Genomic DNA, 15,930 nt, shown 5'->3' on the forward strand with positions numbered 1-15,930 from the left:
CCAAAATGGACTTTGATTATCCAGGCTATCAAATAAGTCATATTATCCTGGTTCTTGCTCCCATCATTGAGTGGACACTAACTCTAGAGATGATCCTGTTCCGCCCCTCTCTTAAAAAGAAAGGCAACAAAGGAGATCTCAAGCTCTGTTATGTGGTCAGTGGCTTGAGTTTGGGCCCAAAGTTATCTTATATTTATTATATAGTTGATTAGGGTCTAGTACTACTCTCTGGGATTGATTTTCTGAGTCTTCGATTTCTCCTTCTGAATCTTCTTTCCTTTTCTATGGAAGTAACCGGGTGGTTTCCTCACCCTACTTCCTATCCATGGTGATTTGGGGTCTTTTATGTGGTGACAGCCAGACAGTAGATGGAAGCTGGTCAGGCATCTCTTTCTCTCTCTCTCCAGGAAATCTCAGGACTTTTCCCAATGGCACATGAACATGTTTGGGTTGCCTTGTTGGGTGGTTTCAGAAAACTCAGACTACCTACCATTTGATTCAAGGCACCAAAATGAGAATTCTGAATATCACAGTAGATGTTGCATAGCCTCAGGAATCATACGTCATCACTTCTGCCATATTCTATCAGTTTAAGTAAATCTTAAGCCCCAATTCAAAGGCAGTACATAGACCACACTGTTGAGTAGCCTATCTTTGGAAAAGACAACATGCTGCACAAAATGGTATCATAATATTGATTAGTTTTTTTTTTTTTTACATATGGTCCCACAAGCACCATTTCTGGTGGCTAAAAGTTACCTGTTGGGGGCTTGAAACTGATGCTCACAATTAAATTGAATTCAGCAGAGTTGCAACTGTTACTTTTAGTGGAATGTTGATATGGCTGTCTCTCAGGGCACTATACAATTTCCACTTCCATACTGGAGAGTGCAAACCCTCTTAATAGGGACCATTTGTAAAAAGACAAGGCTATTTACACAAATGAGCCAAGTCAAATTGCTTGAAAAGACATGTGAGAATTCTTAAAAGCAAGGTTAAGGATGATGAATTCCAGGATCTTTAGAGATGGAGGTACATGGAAACATACCTTGTCAGGGCATTTGCCTAAATTCTGATTTAATAAGTGCCCTTGTTCCTGTCCCAGGAAATGATAGTCAGCACTATATCACATCAGTTATTGTCATCTATGATTTAGGAAGTCATATGATTTAGGACTTTGGAGAATCTTTGGACGTAAACAAAATGGTGAACCTAAAAAATACTGAGGACATGCAAAAAGCTGTAGGAGCTTTTTTAAGCACAGCAAATTCTTAAGAAGGAACTCACCAAATGAGATTAGGGACCTAGCACTTCCCCTGTAACAGCTAAGACTATAGGTAGTAGGGGATGTAAGTGGTGTGTGAATAATAGTGATATTATTACTTTACTGCCAACTCCAATTTCTTTTATTTAATGAAGTCATTGCTGGATGATGAATTAGTACATATTCTAACCTATTGTTGTTTTTGTTATTTTGGGGTCACGAGTGAACTCTGTCATCATAATGGGAAGTACTAGTAATTGATTTTGAAATATTCCTGTTTGCAGCATGATCCTTCTCCAAAGGGACAGAGCAAGATTCCTATTGATTTAAGCAATTCAGGTTTGACCTCTCAGACTGGGATTTTGGGATTGGTGCTCATGGGATCTTGCAGTAACCCAAGGATATACATAGTTTGCTTGTTTTGGAACCACCTTATATTGTGCTGAGGGAATTACCAGGCTATAATGAAATGTAAATTAATTCCACACTCTATGAAGTTCAAATACAGTTCAATGAGACAAGTCTTCTCAGTACTTATACGGGAATCATAGGATAGGATAGATTCATAAATTTTCTACATTTCTTTTTCATTACATAAAAGAAATAACACTCCCAGTCTCTCCCATGTGATCATGGGTTTAAGACGCATTCCCAAAATAAACTAAGATGACAAACAAAATCAATAATTCAATAAGGCTGGAGGAGAGTCATTGCATTCTGGTTTCTTTTCTTGCCCATTTCCCATTTGGTTTCTGAAGTTCCATTGGTTGATAGACTGGTTAATTCATCCCCAGTCTTCCTCTTTGCATGCCTTTTTCACTCTGATTGAGAGCAGATCAGAGCATTCCAGCTGAATTTCAAGGCTGTATGTAGCTCTTGTCTTACCACTCATATGCACAGCACTGATGCTGGGGGGAAATGTGGCAGAGAAAACATTTTAAATACAAACCCATCAGGCAGGAAATAGATGGAGGGTGAAGAAAATTATGCAGTCTCTAGGTATTAGAATTATCTTTCCTCAAAAATCAAATGTGTTAAAAGTTTTTATTATTCTTATTCCTTCCTTCTATCCAGTTATCTATCTACCTACACATGTCTTCAGAAAATCCACTCAGAATTGTCTTATTGTCATATTCTTCCCTACTTAATTTTGATGACATCATTTTCACTTGTGCTTTTCAGTTTTTTAGACCTATGGCTTCATTCCTCTGAAGAACACAGAATGCAAGGTACTGGATAATTTGTATAGGATATAAAAGCTGTACATGACTATGAATCTAATGCTTTAATATAAGTATTATATGTGAACAGTGTGATTTTAAGAATATGTAGCTGCGGGGGGCACATACCTGCCTTTATAAACATCATGCTCAGACATTCACTTATAAAGCTAAAGGGAATTTAGAAAAACTTAATTGGGCTCCAAGAAAAGAAGTGCTACACATTTTAAAAGAAGAGTACAAAATCAACATCTTTTTAGACAGATTCTGAATTTCGTGGATGGGTTCTTTTGAGAGATCCAGATGTACCAAAATGGCAATCTCTTATGACTTGAGCACATTTCCCTGATGCCTTTCCTAACAGAAACATACGTATAGAAAGTTACTCTTTAGACTTTCATTTGAATTATCATAAAATGCATATTTGACAGTGCTTATCTTTGGTTTGCATTTAATGTTTTGCTTTTGAAATGTGAGCAAGCAATCATTGAATAAAATGAGTGAGCTATCCAGCTATCAAACCTGAACCCATAATCAAGTTTAGATGCTTTTTTTGTGTGTGTGCTTTAATATTACTTCTAACATTGTTCCTGTATTACTCAAGGTTCTCCAGAGAAACAGAACCAATCCTATCAGCTGAGAGAGAGAGAAAGCAATTTGTTATGAGGGTTTGGCTCATACAATATAGAGGCTGAGAAGTCCCACTGTCTGCACACTGCAAGTTGGAGGCCCAGGAAAGTGGGTGGTGTAGTTCTAGTCCAAGCCCAAAGGCCTGAGACCAAGGGAGCCAAGGTATAAGTCCCAGGCTGAGTCCAAAGACACCAATGTCCCAGGGCAGAAGGTTGATCTTTCAGCTGAAGCAGAGAGAATAAATTTGCCCTTCCTCTCTCTTTCTTTCTCTGTCTCTCTTTTAAATTCAGGCTCTGAGCAGATTGAATGACGCCCACCCACTTGGTGAGGGTGATCTTTTTGACTTCATCTGCCAATTTAATGCTAACCTTTTTCTGAAACACCCTCACAGACACACCCAGAAATTATATTTTACTAGCCATCTAGGCATCCCTTAGCCCAGCGAAGCCGACACATGAAAGTAACCATCACAGTGCCCATTCTCTCTCTGTTTATTTCACTGTGCTTAACACAGGAATAGGCAAACTCTAGACACTAAAATACACCTGGATGGGATCCATGTAATCCACCATTCATTTATTCCATTGTGCTGAGCACAGGGATAGCACAATCTGGACATAAAACCATAAAAGACACTTGGGTGAGTCATCAGTCATCCAGCCACTGAAAGGAGTGTGTTTACAAGTATTTTTCTCAAGGCAATCTGTTTTCTCTTTTGTATTCTTTCCAGAATTAAAATGTTTTGCTTTTATATATATTAAGGTGGCTTTCTATTCTCCAAATCTCTCTTCCAGTCCATCATTCATATGCTATAATAATTGGCACAATAATGACTATTTTTTTCTGTTCAAAGATGTACAATGACTCATTACTGCCTATAGTAATATTATAAAAATACTCAGCCTGACTTTGAAATGTTCTGCTATGTGTATCTCTGAACTTTAACTTTTTAATTATTATCCATTTATTTTAACGTACCATTTACTTATCCTGCATTTATTGAGCACCATTATATCCTGTGAGAAAATTACCCAATCAATTAATGAACACAAGAGCTCACAGTCAATAGCTGATAGAGATACGCAAATAAATACTCATAACGTAATGAAGTGGGCACTGTCACAGAGGAAAAATTACAAGGGAGCAGTAAGAAAGAGAAAGCCTAGATGAGTTAGGGAAAGCTCCCAGAGGACACATGTTAGCTGAGCTGTTAACAATGAGTAGGGGTTTACCAAAAAAGTAAGGAGCAAAGGGTCTTGAAGAAGGAAAGAAAAGAGTGAGCAAAATATGGAGGCATTAATTTTTAAGCCAAGTTCAGATGATGATCCACAGCATGACATATATTAGAGTGTATCCAGGGAAGGACTGGTCAGAAATAAGTCTGTAGAAGAAAATTACAAGTAGATAGTGAAGAATCTCATGCTGGGAGCCATCAAATGTATTTAAGTTGGGGGATTTCATGGAGAGATTTGTGGTTTATAAAATAAAGCAGTGAGTAGCATAAAAGATTGGCCAGAAAAAGCAATAATTAAAATCAGAGATTCTAGTTAAAAGTGATTGAAATCATCCAGGTGAGGTGTGAGACAGTTAATAACCAACCTTGCTAATTTATTAGAGAAGAAGGAAATATTTGGGGATAATTCTACAATATTTTTATAGGATTTGATGGCTATTCAAAGATTATAGCTGAGAAAGAAGATGGAATGATTGAGGCTGGCAAACACCTTTCCGGACTGGGCAACAGGGCGAAAGATAATGCCAGTATACAGAATAAACTCAGCAGGAAAAATAATTGGGTTGGGGTTTAAAAAGAGTAAAATAATTTATTTGTTTGGAATATTTTGAATTTGAAATGTCTTTGTTTCTATTAGACAGTTCATTCAGCAAGACGTTGCAATGATGGGTTTAATGCTCTCACACCTAAAGATGTAGATTTGAGAGAATGACAATGTTGGCAGTGGAAGCAGAGGGAGAGAATAATATATCAGAAGAAATGGTGGAGAGTTAGAAAAAGAACATAATTACTAAATCTTGGAAGCAACCAAGATGTCCTTCAGGAGGTGAATGGGTAAGTGCACCATAGTCCATCAGAAAATGGAACATTATTTAGTACCAAAAAGAAATGAGTTACTAAGCCATGATAAAACATATAAGACCCTTAACTGTACACTGTTAAGTGAAAGAAGCCAATCAGTAAAGGCTACATACTGTATGATTCCAACTATATGATATTCTGGAAAAGGCACAATTATGGAGAAAGTAAAAAGATCAGTGGTTGCAGGGGCTGTGAGAGGGAGTTGAAAGGCAGTGAAATGATTCTGTATGAAACTGTAATAGTGGATGTCATGGCATTATCTATTTGTCCAAACCCACTGAATGTACAACACCAAGAGTGAACCCTCATGTAAACTATGGACTCTAAGTGATGATACTGTGTCAATGTAGGTTTATCATTTGTAACAAATGTCCCACAAATGTGGAGGTGCTTATAATGGGGTAGGTGATGTATGTGTAGGGGTAAGGGATAAAAAGGAAATATCTGTACCCTTCCCTCAATTTTTCTGTGAACCTAAAACTGCTCCAAAATAATGGGATCTTTAAAAAAAGGAAAGGGAGAAAGAGAGAGCCTTGTGGAAGACCAGTGTTTAGGTCAAAGTCTAGCCAATTTTGGATTAAAAACCCAGAGAGGTTAGTATTTAAGAAAAAAATGGAAGAGTGACTTAAAAAAAATGAGTGTTTTTTATGACTGAATAATTCAAGATCATTAAATAAAAGAATGAATAAGACATATGTAATGGATTTACAAGAATAATGTCACTGATGACATTTGCCAGAATCTTCCATATATTTTCAGTAGAGTGGTAAGCATATAAACTTGATTATAGTAGTTTAGACGAAAATGAGGAGTGAAAAAATTAAGACCGCAAAGATAATTCTAAATTTGTTCAAAGCTGAGTGTTGATGGAGGTACTCTTTCATGGTACACTTTGATTCCTAGTTCCATATAGCAATGCTTACTTTCGGGAGAAACAATACTCAATAAAACAATAACCTCCTTTTTCTTTTTTTTTAGCTCTCGTTCCAAATATTCTGCAATTTAAGTAAAGGACTTCAATATTCCGAAGCAATGTTGACGCTTCCTCCATTCATTCGATGTGGAGCAGAAACACTGACTTAAAGCAATGATTTGAAGAACATGATAAATTTAGATTTTTCAGCCATCCTTTCTGACATCCTTTTTCTATAATTTACTATCAATTAGATGATTCATTTCCATCTGCATCACACCACTTCCCTTTAGAACTTTCTATAAAGAGTTTGATGCTTCCTAAATGTGTTATGCAAACCATTTTACACTAGTGAGGCCTCTTCTGGTGTGTATCTAAGCTGTGAGGAAATGATCATTGCTATTCTACACTTGAAATATTTAATTTGGTTTGAACCAATGACAAGTGGCTCTTAAATATTTCAAATCTCCTCTTCTAGTTATTTTAAACAGTCTACTCCAAAACTACAATTTTGGATATCTCTTGCTTGTAGTTATTCAGGAAGTCCTATTTTAATTCTCTGCCGTATCTTCTATAAGGAACAAACTTGGCATTGCACACACATAGATGCCAACAGTCGACCAAACTGACACAGTCAAGAAACCCATGTGAGGGGCAGATCTGAAGACAATTAGCCAATCCCCATAGGGTGTCAACTAGCAGAGAAAGAATTATTAGAATGATATTTTAAAATTACAGTGCATAGGAAAAATAAAAGGAAATATACTTTTTCATTATTTAGTATCATAAATATTAATTTCAGCAAACTCTGTACTTAGCTGTGGAAAGAATATTGCCAACGTGTATTAATACACTGCCTGAGGTTTCTGTGTTTGTTTTACACTCTTATGCATGAGATTTAGCTCAGTAAGATTTTAACATTCCATAAATTAAGACTATGTGCTTAACATTTCAAGTATAATATTATGCAAGGTATTTATTTGGCTCTAGTGTGGTACAATTAAGATTTGTGGATATAGTAATTTTCATCACAATCTCAGTTAAGAAAACTGAGCTCTGCCAGACATTCTGATTGTTAACGTGGAACAGAAGGTCCAAAATGATTGCATTCATCCTCTCAATTTTCTAACTTGTATTCTTCCCTTTATTCTTTGTGTGGTAGCTGCTGAACTTTTGCAAATTTTGTGGGGTTTCCCTTGATAGCACATGCCGTTGGCTCATGTGTTGGTTTGTGGAGTTCCGGTGAACTTATGCTTCTAACGTTTATGAGAATTTAAAAAGTCCCAGTCAGATTTACATAAGGTTTTTTCTTTTTTCAAATATACCAGAGAAAAACAAAATGACCTCACCCTCTCATATGATGCTCTGAAGGGGAAAGTCCAAAAAGCAAGAGCTTGTAGGAGCGTCAACATCAGGAAATGACTTAACATGTTGGTACCTCCCTCAAGGTCTTAGGAGGGTTTTCTCTAAAGTCTCTTGGCAAATATGGCAAGTGGCCATATCTTTTTGCTGTTATCTTTTGTTGAGATTTGAAATTCAGTCTCAACTTTATATTATAAAGGTTAAATTAATTTGCTTATCAAAATATGAACACATGTTGTATGCTTCTATTTTGTACTAAATTTTGTGAAACTTAAAAGAAGCAGTCATCAATATTAAGAATTTTAAAACCCAATTTTAAAAAAGATATGGTGAAGGGGCACCTGGGGGCCACAGCTGGTTGAGTGTCTGACTCTTGGTTTCAGCTGCGATCTCAGGGTTGTGAGATCTAGCCCCGTGCTCAGCATGGTGTCTGCTTAAGATTCTCTCTCCCTCTGCTCCTTCCCACCGCTCTCTCTCTCTCAAGTAAATAAATAAATCTTTTTCCTTTTTAAAAAAAGACATGGTGAAAGTTAATAAAAATATCAGTGAGGAAATGTCATTTAAAGAAATATACCGTACTTGTTACAAGAAGTCAGAGGCAGAACAGACCATATTGACTGGAGAATTCCAAAAAGGGTTGCCTGTAGCAGTTGAGATTTGAACCCAGTCTGGTACGTTCGGTAAGATCGGATTCGAGGGGAAGGTCAGGAGAGGTCTTTCTGCTGTTGGAAGGGCATGAACGTGCAGGGTAGACAGGAAAGCAGGTCTGAAAGCATCTGAGCGTTCTTTCTGGAACTAGTGGAACGTCAGTTTGGAAGTGACCAGAGGAAGTGGAAGAGACCTAACATTCTTGTCTAAGAAGATGTGACCCTCCCCTGTGGACAGTTGGGGCAACCCTTTAGGTTTTTTTGAGAGTTAGGAGTAACATGAGGAAATCTGAGTTTGAGGAAAAATAATGCCAGTGTTGGTATACAGGCTAGTATGGGAAAACCTGGGTTGTTGGGAGACAACGGGCATGAAAAACAAAGTGGTGCCTATGAAGAACAAAGACACAGAAGGCAGGAAGGCAGTGTGGGACTGATGTGCTGGGGAGCGGTGCTGAATAGTGCTGTTGGCATCTGCAAGTTGTGCATGGGGAGGCTTGGAGCCAGGTGTCCCTGATGACAGGGAGTGTGCCATCAGGAAAGAGCACCCCCAAGCGGGAGGTGTGGAGGGAACATGTCATTTGGTTGTGAATTCATTCTTGAGATGAGAGCAAGGCACTTCAGTGGAAAGGACCGTGAGGCATAAGTAGGGCCCACGTGGAGCAAGTTCACCTTCTGCACGTCCTGAAGAATATCTGTTCAGTTCACAACACAGCACAAATAATTATTCAGCCCCCTGGTTCCTGCTGATTAGTCAGTGGGTCAAATCCGACACTGCGGCCATTCCTAATCAGGTACCTTGAGGTCTCATATCTAAAAGCCACAGACTTGCTCTCCCTTCTCTTCAAGTATAATTTAGAAGCATAAAAAGCTGGGTAGACCTCAGCTCCAGACATCGCTTAGAATAAACATGGTGTGTCAAATCTCTAGGCATCTCTTCTGTTCACCCAGTGGAAAGAAACTATCAAACTGTGCACCCCACTGCTATTCTAGCTCTTGCTATTTCAGTTCAATTTATGAGGAGAAAGATGAATTTACATGAGGCCTGTCAGGGGAAAAAAAAAAAACATCAAACTTTCAGACTAGTCCAGTCTATAAGGAGGACCCTTGCTTGCCCTTACTTTGGTCACTTTAGGGAGTAATCTTTTTGACCTGTTCATTGTTTTATGAGAAAATAAGAAAACGTTTTCCATTTTTTCCTCTCTTTGTGTCTCCATCCAATTTTTAATGTTTATTTTCCATCAACAATGTAGTTTGAAGGATATGCTATTCCTGTCTCCCTCACACTTGCAGATAAGACCTTTCCAAGAAGACCCTCCCACACCACCCCCTAATGAGCAGAAGTACCAGTAGGTTCCAGCTTCACTTCTGCCACTCAGTAGAGGTACTATCTTCAACACAGATCTCATGAAATCTCTATTTCATTCTTCATCTGCAAAATATGGACTTTAATTTTTCTACGATGACTTTTTTTTAAATTTCTCTACCCTTAGTAAGACCAAACATTGACTTTCTTAAGATCTACAGCATTGCAGAGAAGATTATACATCTATGCAAATTAATGGGGCTGTAATTTATGATTCAGCATCTTAAATGGGAGCTCAACTCTACTTTGCAGACTTTTGATATGTTTTGATTATTTTGTGCTCCCACAGGTTCCAGCTACTCCCTTGCCCTGTATCTTCAAGCTGCAAAGCTTAAACACAACCCAACCCAACATGTCCAGCAGTGAATAGCAGCCACCAGAGCAAAGGTCCTCACATTTCCACCCCAAAAATGACACTCCCACTGGTATATACAGTGAGCTGTCCCTTACTGACTCAATGGAGCTTCACTCCTCCTAGGAGAGATCAAACCATTCACCTGTGCCCCTTTTCACTTCCCCAACCTCTTACCACCTTCGATTAGCCCCTGTATTTCTGGCATCACCAGTTTCTACATCTCTGCGGGATCAGCACTGTCATCATGCAAAAATGTCACGGTATATCCCATTTAAAACAAAATTTTTCCTTCTGCCCGAATCCATACACATCCACCACCCATTTTTCTCTTCACTTTCACAGCCAAATATCTACCAATGGTTTCCTGTACACACTTCCTCCACTCAACCATCGCTCCCCCAACCCAAACCACAGACAGAGCACACACATGCTCACACACACATGCACACGCGTGCTCGCACATAACATACAATTCACATGCATGCACACACACCCATGCACACACACACACATACTTTTGCCAAGATCACCACCTCATCCATGGGACCAAATATGGTGGGTACTTTTTGACTGGCTTTACTCTGTCCTCCTGAAGGACTAAGCTGAGCTCTCCTTCTCCCCTGCCCCCCCAATCTTATCTTGGTGCTCATGAAATTACAATCCTCTGTTTCTCCTCTTACCTCTCTGAGTGTTCTTTTCTCATTCTTGGCTGCTGATTCCTAATCTTCCACAGGAATCCTTGACATGATGACATTTTGTAGAGTTTTATTCATGGACCCATTTCTCTTTTATTTTTATGCTTCATCTCTTGCTGTTTTCATTGGCCCACATGACTTTCCATTATCATTTATATGTTGATTATTCCAAATTTGTGTATTCAACTGCTACCCAACATCTCCCCTGAGGAAGTGTCGCCTCCCAGAAAAGCCACCCAAACCACACAGCAGTGTCCAGGCCCGTGGTGTCCCTTTATAATACTTAACAGAATTTCTACAAATACACAGTTTGGGCTATTTGTTTGTTTGTTTGTTTTTGTTTGTTTGTTGTTGTTCCCTTCGTTGTTTGTTTATGTTGGTCTGCATGACAAAACAAGTGTGATTCAAGTGGTCAAAGATCATTTCTTTGACTAAAAATGATGTATATCCAGCACCTTGATTGGATAACACACACTAGACATTCAGTAAATCTTTGTGTGTCCTGTGGATGTCAGCAATGAGAGACTTTCCTTCAGGGACCCTCCATGTGCCCTTGACTGATATTAAATGGGTGAGATGTAAGAGTTTCCCATTGCAGAGAGCTTTCCCATACTGTCACTACAGAGAAGTGCAGTGAAAATAATGTGAAAAGAATCAGCATCCAGGTAAATCAATCAAGGGCAGAAACAGCTTCTAATCTTCCATCCGCTGCACTCTGAGGAGGCCTCCCAGAGGCAGGCCACATCCTCCAGGCAATTCCAGGCCCCCATGGTACGGACTCCACATCTTTCCTCCCATTCCAGGAAGCTTTTCAAAATGTTTGTGAGATCATTTGAAAATCTGAATCTGCTCCAACGTATAAGAGTGTACATCAATCATTCCCAAGTATCTGTGTTTATAATGACAAATCAGTCGTGACACACCTCACGGCAGATCCACACACACTGATATTCTGTGCCAGAGGCCAAAAAGCTCTTGAAATGCCCAGCAAAATTATCAATATCTTAACTTATGAATATTAATTTTAAAAGTATACATCCTTCAATGCAGCAATTACAAGCAAGCTGATAAGAGTTGTGAGGACCGTTCTGATCTAGATCCTAAGCTGTTTCTGTCACAGTAACCGCTTAGGGAAAATAGCCCTTTCTTTTTTACTCTACTTTCAGTCTTTATTTTTCTCTGCATACAGCCAAATGTCATTGAAACAGCCTCATTTTTAATCTAAGAAACTCTATTTTTAGGTAATTTAGTAATGAATGCTGCATTAGATGGAATTTTCTCAGAAATTCTTTCACTGACTTAACTGGCCCATGAGTAATAAGAGCTGTCAGCAGCCTCGCTCTCCCTGATTATATTAATTAACTCTCTCTTACCCTGCATATTTAATGTAGAACAAGCGTTTTTATCCAAACTTGAGAAATTTACGAGAGGTTAGAAAGTTACATAATATTAATAAAACCAGAGTAACCAAATTAGCCTTCCTTATTTCTTCGCAAGGTTCATTTTACCACCATCTCCTGGATGCATTTCCACGATCCCGCAAAGGATGGCCGCCAATCTTCTCCTGTTCGCCTCGGAGGGAAGGAGGCAGAGGACGAGAGGACGCGCGCGCAGGCCAGTCTAGAGTGTCCTTGGCTGCACCATTTTGTAATGAAAAGCGACTTTCCCTTTGAAGGAGGCCTCCTTATCCTCACAATCAGGCGCCTCCATTTGAAACCTGCCACAGGCTTGGCAACTGCAATCAAAGCTGCTAAGCGTTCCTGCGGCCTGAGGCGCTGAAGCCCCTTCCCAGCGGAGGCCCCGCGTGCGAGGCCGGGGCGCTGCGCGCCGGGAGCCCGGCGGCTGGTGCCTCCTCCGCCCGGCCGGCCTCCGGCACCCCCAGGAGCCGCCGGCCGTCGGTGGAGCGAGGTCATCTTTGGCATCTGCGGCTCGTGGGCTTGTGCAAAGGAGCCCCCAGCTCAGCTTGCCCACCGGAAAATTAACCTCACAGACTCCCGGGTTCTAGCAGTCACTTAACCCCCTTGCCCGAAGCGATGCGATTACCAGCAGGGCAGAACCGTCTAACCCAAGAGGGAGAGGGAGATAACGTTAAAAAAAAAAGAGCAGAAGAACCAGGAATTGCATTTGAAGACTTTAGGAGACTGCACATGTTTCTCATGACCAGCAGTTTCGGGATCTCTTCCCTCACCTCCAGCCCATCCAGATCCTGGCCTGTCCGGCTGTTTGACCAAAAGGGACAATCCCTCTCTCTTGGCAGGTGCCCTGGGGCCAGCTTTTAAGCATATTATTTTTCTTCTGCATTTTATTAACTACAAGTTATAGGAAAAGGCCATAAAACTTTACATCACTGATTGTAAACAAGTACAAATTCGCTGAAGAAATTATAGAAAATAAAGACAAGAATGAACAGGAACAGGAAGATCAAGGGTCTCCACAATCCTCTCGTCCACCCCTAATCTCTTTTAATATTTTGATGTGTTAGCTTCCAATCCTATAAATTGCTTGTAATGCCAATGTGTCATTATTTTAGAAAATACACATCATACTACATACATAGTTTTATTTAGATTTTTCACTTAATATTATGTTGAGCATCTATCTATGTTATTACTTTTCAAAATTTAAAATCTCAACTGTTTAATATTTATTCTATGGAAACAATGTAATTTTAAAATATTCTCTTATTATTTGACTCAGTTTCCCTCAAAACTTTTGCTATTACACTGTTATTGTCGATATTTTTTATTTTAATTTAGAAAGAATAGAATTATTTTTTCCTTACAATATAACCTTCTGTAATGTTGCATTAGGGTACCGACTAAGCTCATGTACAGGGGTTCAGACGACACGCAAGTTTATTCATCAGGTAGAGTGGAGACACCAGCAGCTCTGAGACCACGGGGCAGTTCTGTGAGCCCGGCTTCCTTCTCTGTGTCCACACTGGCTGCTACATTCGTCATCACACCATACTGAAAGAGGGAAGGAGGACACAGATCTCCTTTCCCTAAGGATGTGTCCCTCACTCTCATAGGCCGGGTCATGTCCATCCAATGAGCACAGCACCTCAGAGGCTGGGAAGTGCGGTCTCAGGGCGCTGGCCACCTGCCATGTTTGAACCGGGGTACGGGGGTGGTCTAGTAGGAAAAAGGGGAAAGGAGAATGGACCTGTGAACAGGCAGCAGATCCTCATGTGACAGGATGACTGCATCAGAGCATGGCACAATTTCCTAATTCTTGATTTCCAAATTATACTTCCCCAATATTGTGCATTTCCCTGAACCCTTACTGTTCTGCTTTACATATTCACTAAGAAGTAAGATTGAGCCTCGATCACATTTATCTATAATTCTTCTTGTATTGTGTCATTCGTTTGTTTTCCCATGTGATTCTTCCTTAGTCTCATGCAACTTCCTCTATATAAATATTACATGTTAGGAAATGAATCATTTCACTGTTTAATTTCCTGAAGATACTTTTCAGTTATTTGTGTTTTCAGTTGGCAAATGCTTTTAACATTCAGAATTTTAAAACTATTATATATTGTGTATTCCTTTTTTCATATATTATTCCATAATTTTTATCACTAGAAAGCCCTCCATTCTCCAATCCAAAGTATCTATATCTTCTGTTTTAGATGTTTTGAATAAATTCTTTCCCTTGCTTTACTGGTTGAGAATCACCTTAATGATAATGATCCAAATTCAATTTGAGCTTGAGAGGAATAGAAACAGTGGTTGATTAGCAGCCAACTAAATTTCTCAGAGATTTGTCATATTGTTAGTTTGTTTCCTTACTGCTCTACCCACAGCTAATAAATCCACAGCTAATCAAATAATAAAAATAATAAGGGAATAGGTATAAAATACATATTTGTTCAATTAATTATTTAATAAATGACTCACTGAACATTTCTCTGAAAAGTTTCAATAATGATAGTAGTTCACATACACACACAAAAAGTCTATTATCCTGAGCAAGTGCTACCAAATTATGTCTCAAGGTCTGTGTACAGATCATTGTGATACAAGGGGTTTTGGGGTTCAAGAAATATTTGGAAAACACTATAAATCTTTTTTTAGGGGAATATGCATAGACTACATTAGCAGATTATAGACCCTAGAAAGTCCTGTTATATCTTTATTTAGAAATTTAAAAGATTTTTGACCAAGATTATATATATATACCTGTTTGTGTGTGAATGCAAAAATCTACAAATACAGTAATTTTTCTGGGAAGTTATTTTAGGAAAAAATTCCCTAGGGACTTTTCTTTGAACAAAAAAGAAATTTCTTGATAATCAATGCAAATATATTTCAATGCTTTCTTGTGTGGACCACTAAAGAGTTTCACACTAATAAACAAAATGTAATGTCATTTCAATTATTTACTGTTCAATATTTTTAAATATATTCCCCTCCGGTTTGAGTCAGCTAAGCCAGTCTGTCATACCCCAACAGATAGACGCTCCCTCTGTCTACATCCACTGCCACTATGCTAACCTGAGCTCTAAATGACTTTTATCTGAGCTGTTTTGGTATCACCCTAGCGGAGCCTACAAATTCCACTCCATTCTCCACATTCATATGACACTTTTTTCTAAACCATAGGTTTCTTTGTGTAATTTGTTTTCTTAAAAATCTTCTATTGCACCCTACTGCTTTTGGAAAGAAGTCCAAGCTTCCCAGCATAATATTGTCATTCTAATACCAACTATGACTTACCTTCCTATTTCCTTTATCTACTGTGGTTGTCACATGACCCCTGCTTTTTAGACCAAGATTTCTCAACTACCCACAAGAATCAGGTAAGTTGTTTGATAAAAATGCAGATTTCCAAATTGTCTCACCAACCTGGACCTAGGTCTATTTTTGAAAAACTGCTCAACCTCAGTGACACCAGCTTATTGCATCTAAACAAATCCCAGATTTTGCCATGAGCTCTCTCTCTCCCATGCCAGGCCTTACTCAAGGCTCTTCCCTCTGCTTGGATCATCTTCCCATTCTTCCAATTAACTTAATACTTATACGGCAATATTTGTTATGAATTAATCATTTGTTAGCAATAACTATAAACATTCAGTTCTTGATTTTTAAAAAAAGAAATTTAAACATTATGGGATATTTATGCATCTGCATTTTAATGTGCTGAAGAAAAATGACAGTTATAGGTCAACATCTATGTTATTTGTCCATGATATTGCTGAGATTTTTTTGTCTCTCTATTTTCTCTTGAACTTGCACAAAATCTCATCTCTAAAGCAGAAAAACTTGTGATAGAGGAAGAATCAAGGAAAAACTAGCAAAAGAAAACCAAAGAAAAAAACTTAATTCAACATGACTCTGCATTACTATCTATTCAGAAAAATGTTCTTGCTAGTCTTGTTTGT

The sequence above is a fragment of the Leptonychotes weddellii genome, chromosome 8, assembly GCF_054177405.1.
Source record: "Leptonychotes weddellii isolate Sample4059 chromosome 8, ASM5417740v2, whole genome shotgun sequence".
Taxonomy (NCBI): Eukaryota; Metazoa; Chordata; class Mammalia; order Carnivora; family Phocidae; genus Leptonychotes; species Leptonychotes weddellii.